Raw genomic sequence first — 7,356 nt, forward strand, 5'->3', positions numbered from 1 at the left:
TATAGCTCCACAGGCATACATTAGCAAAAAGGAAAATCTCAAATCAATGACCTAAGATCCCACTTCAAGAACCTAGAAAAAGAAGAAAGTAAACCCAGAACAAGCAGAAGAAAGGAAATAATAAAGAGCAGAAATTAACAAAATTGAAAACAGAATAGAGAAAAATCAATGAAATACAAATTTATCTCTTTAAAATGATCAATAAAATTGAGGGGGAAAAACTTAGTAAAATTGACCAAAAAAAGAGAGAGAGAGAGAGAGAGAGAGAGAGAGAGAGAGAGAGAGAGAGAGAGAGAGAGAGAGAGAGAGAGAGAGAAGACACACATTTCTGATATCAGGAATGAAGCAGGGAATATCACTGTAGATGCTACAGACATCAAAATGATAAGCAAATACTATACAGAAGTCTACACACATAAATTTGACAAATAAGATGAAATGGAGCAATTTCTTGGAAAGCATAAATACCACATCTCAATAATGAATAAATAAATAAATCAACCTTTAAATTAAGGAAATTAAATCCATAATTTAAAACAGCTTTTAGACATGATACCAAAAGTATGATTGTCTCAGTCAGTTCAGGCTGCTCTAACAGAATACCATATACTGAGTGGCTCAAACAGAAAATTATTTCTCACGGTTCTGGAAACTAGGAAGCCCAAGATCAGGGTGAAAGCATGGTCAAGTTATGGTGAGAGCTGATTTCCTAGTTAGCAGATGTTTGTCTTCTCCTCATATCCTTACATGCTGGAGACCAGAGAAGCAGAGAGAAAGTCGCTCTCTTGTGTCTCTTGCTATAAGGGCACTAATCTCATTCGTCAGGGTTCCATCCTCATAACCTAATTACCTCCCAAAGGCCCAGTCTCCACATACCATCCCATTGGGCATCAACATATGAATCGGGGGTGGGGTGGCACAAAATGCAGTCCACAACAATGTCCCATAACAGAAAAATCAATACATATAACTTAATCAAAATTTAAAATGCTATTAAACCAAAGACCCTGTTCAAAGGATGAAAATACAAATTACAGACTGGGAGAAAATATTGGCAAACAGCATATCTTACAAAGGACTCAAATCTAGAATACATTATTTTTAAAAACCTCTCACACTCAACAGTAGAAAATCAAACAATCCAATTTAAAAATTAGCAGAAGCCATAGAGACATTTCACAAAAGGGGATATACAGATGGCAAAAAAGCACATGAAACATGTGCAACAATACTAGCCATTAGAAAACAAAAATTAACACAGTATCACAATACACCGATATAATGGCTATAATAAAAGAAAAGGGACATGTAATATCAAATGTTGGCAAAGATTTAGAGAAACTGGACTTCTCATGCACAGCTGATGGGAATGTCAAGTAGTGTACCTGGTCCAAAAAACTGTTTGGCAGTTTCTTTAAAAACTAAACATACATTTAACATGCAACCTAGCAACCACAAGCCTGGACACTTGCCTTAGAAAAATGAGACCTGTACATGAATGTGCGTGTACAGGTTTATTTGTAATGGTTGGGAATTTAACACAATCTAAATTTCCTTTATAGGTAAATAGCTAAATCAAATCTTGAACATCCATACCACAGAACGCTACTCAGCAATCACAAGGAGCTACTGATAACATCCAACAAATTGGATGGATCTGAGGGACATTGTGGTGAATGAAAACGTCTGAATGAATCCATTTATAAAACATTTTCAAAATGACAGAATTGTAGAAATTGAGAACAGATTAGTACAGGTGCCAGGTGTCAGAGATGCTGAAGGAAGAAGTCTGTAACTACAAAGGGTTAACACAAGGAAGGCAGATCTTTGTTGTGATAGAATTGTTCCGTATCTTGATTGCAGTGAGGGTTACACAAGTCTACATATGATAAGACGGCACAGAACTATACACACATATTATTTCAATATCAGTTTCCTGGTTCTGATATTGTACTAATAAAATGTAATCTTTGGGGAAAACCGGGTGAATGGTACGTGGGACCTCTCTATACTATTTTTGCAAGTCTCTATGAATTTATAGTGATTTCAAAATTTAAAAAAAAAGGTTTAAATAAATTAATTAATTAAATGTATTTAAACTCAAATAGCAATTTAAATTTTTATTTTTGCCCTTTATCGTCTTTCATTCCCCTTTTGTGCACACATCTACTCGAGAGATCAATATTTGGATCTTATATATATATGCTTTGTGTGAATCCTTAGGACTATAAGAAATTATAATAGATTGACCATAATTTTCTAAGCCTGTTCGTCATAATAGTTGCCAAAATAGTTGGTTGTAATGACAGAAATGGACTTAAGCTTCAAAAGCTATTTCTTGAAAGCTAAAAGTGTAGAGAAAAAGAGAAATGGCTCCTACGGTGTGGATCAGAGAGGAAAAAAAAACCTCCCTAAGCATATCTGTTTGAGATTAGAAACGTAAGTAGGGTCAAGCAAGAAAAACAAAAAGTCTAATGGTTTCAGTAGATTTTCTCCTATTTCATTCTTTCCTGATAGGAATAATCTGTCTCATGAAAAGTGAAATGAGTCAATAACTTTATGTTTTGTTTGTTTTTTATTAAATTGTATCTGATCATTTGAATGTAATTATAGACTGATGACACATCTCTAGGACTTATGAATAGAATTAGTTCTGACGTAAGAGAACCTGGCATCTAAATAAAGCATACTGAGTGGTGCATATCTGAGGCTGGCGTGCTTTTGTCCCAAACACTTGGTAAAGGTAAAGACCAGTAATAGCTCATAAGGAATCAAAAAAGAGCAGAAAAGATCTAGAAAATTCACTGGTAGTACTAATGTTGGTTGTGATGGGGAATGGGATATATGTTAAAACAGGAAGTCTGGCCAAAGTCGAGTATCTCAAAGAAGCCCTGATATTAACTTGCTGAAACATTTGGTCCAAAATAATTAAACATTAATGTATGTTAAAGAGTAAAAATTGAATGTATTTGTCCCATTTTGCCAACCTCAAGTCTAAGGTATTGATGAAGTTTACCTCAGATCCGGAGTTCTTTTCCTCAGGAAGTTCTTCTCCATAACTTTCTATGATTCTCTGTCCTCTAATGGAGGTTTCCTATAGAAGGTAATAAAGCTCACTGTTAGCGGTTATGCTCTCCTTTTTCCTGAAAAGATGCTGTACTTATTTATTCATTTTTAAAATTTATGATTGTGGGCTCATGAATTCTTATTTATTTAAAGTGTTGAAATCTATTATTATTTATTTTGATGCTCAAATTTTCCTGTGCTTGGACAGTGAGCCCCTTCCAGCTGATTCCTGTGTCCTTTTGATGTGTCTTTATCATTGAGTATTCTTACTTTTCAGCACACAAAGATATTCCAGGCTCACTCTGTCCTCCACACTTACCGCTGGAGTCAGCCATTTGCACAAGAAGGTTTGGTTCCTTGCAGTGAAAGACATTTACCGGAAACCAAGATCACAGCCCTGCTCAGTATTGCTGGGTCTTTCCTTCTAGACCCTCTTAGGATAGAGCCAGGAAATACATGTGTGTATACATGCACACATACATAAACATACACACATTCATACTTCTATAACTATTTTATATCCATTCATATGAATATATTATAAAACAATGAGTTTATATTGATAACTCCAATTATAACCCTATGGACCTCAGCAGTTTCAAGGCTTCTTTTCTCAGTTTGTTAATATATTCTTCAACAGGAGAAGTTGGTTCTAGAAATCCTCAGTCTTTTTATTTATTTGCTCAATTAATTTATTTTTTCCATAGAACCAATCTCTCAAAAACACTGGCTCACCCTTTACCTCCACACAGTGCCACCAACAGCATTCTGTGCTGGGCCACAAAGCCTGCTGACCTGTATGTCTGTGTAGCTCCCTGTCCCTCTTCATTGCTTCCATTCTTAGCTGCAAAGCCTGCTGGCCCACACACTAAGCCTACCCTACTTCCCTATAGTTCCACATCCTTATCTTATGGATCACTGGCCGGCACTTCCATGGAGCTCAGAGCGCTCTTATTGCCCAATATCCACAGCTACTGTGTAATCCCTCCATGAATTTCATTGCTCTTCCTTAATTCTAAATGCTTAACATTTCCTTCTGGTATCATTTCCCTTCGATTTCAAGAGCTCCCTTTAGTAATTCTCTTAGAGCAAATCTGTTGGTTACGTATGAATTCTCTTAGTCTTCCTTCACCTGAGACTACCTTTATTGTACTATAGTTCCTGGAGGATATTCTCACTAGATACAGAATTCTGGCTTGACAGATGAGTGGTGTGAGTCAGTGCTCCACTTTTCCTGGGTGGTATCAGTGAAGCCTAGCAAGAAATTGAACATGCACATGCACCCAGCCCTTGGGCTACACTTCACCAGGGGATTGCCTTCTAAAGAAGACTAAAGAGGCTTCAGGGTCTCATACTGTAATATCCAACTGGCCAGGATACAATAGAAAATCACTCATCATATCACATAAATCACAACATGAATGAGAAAAAATAATCAACAAATTCCAATACTGAGAAGAATCAAATGTGTAATTACCTGACAAGAGTCTTAAAGAAACCATTATAAAAGTGCTTGAATAAGCCATTTAAAATTTTGTTGGAACAAATAAGAAGGTAGAAAACCCAAGCAAAGAAGTTATTAAAAAAACAAAAAAAGCAAATCGAGATTATAACACTGAAAAATACAATATCAGAAATAAAAATTCACTTGATGGGCTCAATAACAGAGTGGATATGACAGGGGATACAATCATGGATTTGAGGATAGATCAATAAAGTTTACATAACCTGAACAACAAAGAGAAGATAGACTGAAAAAAAAGTTTCAGAGAGTGATGGGACAATACAAAAGAGCTATTATTTGCATCACTAGATTTCCAGAAGGAAAGGAGAGACCATGAGACTGAAAATGCATTCAAAGAAATAATGGCTGAAAATTTCCAAAATTTGGTAAAAGATATAAATCTATAGATTCAGGAGGCTAAATGAACTCCAAGTAAGATAAAACCAAAGAATTCTATACCGAGGCATGTCATAATTAAACTTCTGACAAGTAAAAGCAAATAGATACAGATATAGATATAGATATAGACATAGATATACATATACATATACATATATACAGAGGGTGCCAAAAAATATATACACATTTTAAGAAAGGAAAAAAACTGTATTAAAATTGTAATACTCAATATATACCGATAAAAAAAAGATGACTAAAAGTCATGTGTATACATTTTTTGGCACCCAGTGTGTGTGTGTGTGTGTGTGTGTGTGTGTGTGTGTGTGTGTGTGTGTATACTATATAGAGAGAGATAGATATAGATGTAGATGTATACATACATATTTTAAATACATATATTTTAAAGAAATATATATACATTTTAAATATGTATCTATATATCTATCTCTTACATATAGCTATATAGATAGATATATAGATATAGATATTTATCTTGAAAGTATCCAGAGAGAATTGACAATTTACCTTAAGGGGAAAAACAATTCAAATGACAGTCGATTTTTCCTCAGACACCAGGGATGGCAGAGGATGTGGCATTAAAGGGAAGGAATTGGGGGAGTGAACAGTTTCTGCCTTAGAACAGCATAATGGGCATGAAGAATGCAAGAGATTTAAGGCGAGTTGACTACTTCTAAATGTGTTGAGCTTTGAAAGAAAGGAAATGATAAGCTTAAAGTTTTAAATTCGCAGCTCAAGACATTCAAAAAGCCAGGGCGATAAAATGATTACCCTAAAATTAGCTCTCATCTCTGCAGGGCTGATGAAACTGAAAATTAAATGCACAGTCTAATCCTGTGGTTTCTGAATTACACCAGTTGAATTCAAATGGTACCATGTCTCTTACTGAAAGTTAAGACATTGGAATCCCAATCGTAGTTGGGACAAATGAGAAAACCCTGAATACTCAGAGTACTTGAACACTACAAGTCATTAAACTTTCTTACTAGAAGACACAACTTTTTCTCCAGTGTCTGATGAGCTGTTCCTGCCTTCCTTGAAAATGATGTAAGCACCTTGCTGGGACAGTTATCTTGCAAGGTGGTGTAACTTTCCTTACAACCTATTCTCAATATCCTTCAATGCCTTAGACCCATAACTAGTGTCAGAGCCCAGCACACTCCAAGAAGCCATTGCAAAATTACACCCAGGAAGAAAAAGCTTATACACCAAAAAGAATGCAACATTTTGCTAAGTTATATTGGTGAACACCTGAAGAAATATGCTTGGGAACAGATTCTGAACCAGAACAAATGGAATAATTATACCAGGGGTGTGGAAAAAAATGTATGCACATTTGAAAAATGTATGCACATGTTATCTACTCATATGTATTACTTTTCGAAGTTGAATTGAGTTGTGGTAGCAATGTGTAGTATGACATTCGCTCAAAAGATGGTGTTAATAAATGAATGCTAGTGTCACTATGTGACAGGCAGGAGTCAAAAAAAATGGCAGAAGCACAGTCGTCATTTGAGGAATGCAAGACCTTTTGAAGTGGTATTTGAAATTCGAGAACATTGTGGAAGTACGACAATGGAGGCGTGAGTATGCAACAGAATCTCCAATACGTCTAACAACTGCATGCATTCGTGATAAGTTTGAGATGCATGGTACTGTGTGTGACGTACACAAGGGAAGATCCACGAGGCCTCACACAGCAACAAGTCCTGCTTCTTCTGCTATGGTGTTGGAACAATTTAAATGCTCACCACAGATGTCTACCAAACAATGGTCGCCATCACCAGAAGTGACTGGACACTGACAGTTACCACTTTGAACACCTCTTGTAATTCTATTCATCTTGTGTTATCAGGATATATTGAGTGCTACAATTTCAATAGTTTTTTCCTTTCTTACAATGTGTATACAATTTTTTGGCACCCCCTGTATATTAAGGCAAAGTTTTAGGAATGGATATTAAAAAAAGAAAAATATGGGGTAAAACAGACAAACAGACACAACCATCTTTGAAAAGTATGCACTCTCTGTTCTCTGCAGGCTGAAAACCATGGTGGGGAATGACTCATTAGCATCATTTAATACACGTAATGATAATCAGAGTCCCTTGACACACACTACTTGCCTTGCTGATTGATTGGGGCTCCTCAGTCTGAAAAAGTTGTGCAACTACAAGGGCCCACTTGATCTGTACAAACAGAAACAAACAAACAAACAAAACAACAACGAAGCCTGGTAAACAGATTCTAGGATTGAGCTTCCAGGCCATAGCTCCCTAAGTCAATTCCAGCACTGAATTTCTTGAAAGGAGAGGAACCTGGGAATTCTTAAGGACAAACCCTATGATGACATTGTCTTAGATTTGGTTC

Source organism: Rhinolophus ferrumequinum, chromosome 6, assembly GCF_004115265.2.
Source record: "Rhinolophus ferrumequinum isolate MPI-CBG mRhiFer1 chromosome 6, mRhiFer1_v1.p, whole genome shotgun sequence".
NCBI lineage: Eukaryota > Metazoa > Chordata > Mammalia > Chiroptera > Rhinolophidae > Rhinolophus > Rhinolophus ferrumequinum.